Genomic DNA, 440 nt, shown 5'->3' with positions numbered 1-440 from the left:
GCTGCCGCTGGACGATAATAATATGATAATTGTATGACTGTTTTGCAGCTCTTAAAAAGAAAGGTGTTTCACATTTTTTTTTAAATTCTCAGTAGGAAATTACATTTAGATAACAAAACTACATGGTATTAAAAGTACAGATAAAAGTATTTAGATTTTATGCAACGTGGTAATCAGATCTGGAAAGGAAATCAGAGAGAATGAAATATTACGGAAAAGAGTAGGACAGCAAACAAGACATCCTAAAATAAAAGCAGGCGAAAGCCAATGAAAACTGTCTTATGAAAACCCGCGAGAAACCCCGAAGGTGAACGATGCCATCTGACTTCTTTCGTTCAGCCAAATAAACGTATCCCAACACGATCTCTCACCTGGTTCGAGGAAGCTCCTCCTCCTTCCACACTCACTCGCCCCGCCCCCTTCTTCCTTTTCAATATCCC

This window comes from Penaeus monodon, chromosome 30 (genome assembly GCF_015228065.2).
Source record: "Penaeus monodon isolate SGIC_2016 chromosome 30, NSTDA_Pmon_1, whole genome shotgun sequence".
Classification (NCBI taxonomy): domain Eukaryota; kingdom Metazoa; phylum Arthropoda; class Malacostraca; order Decapoda; family Penaeidae; genus Penaeus; species Penaeus monodon.
The sequence above is the reverse complement of the archived record's forward strand: the minus strand, read 5'-3'. Positions refer to the sequence as shown.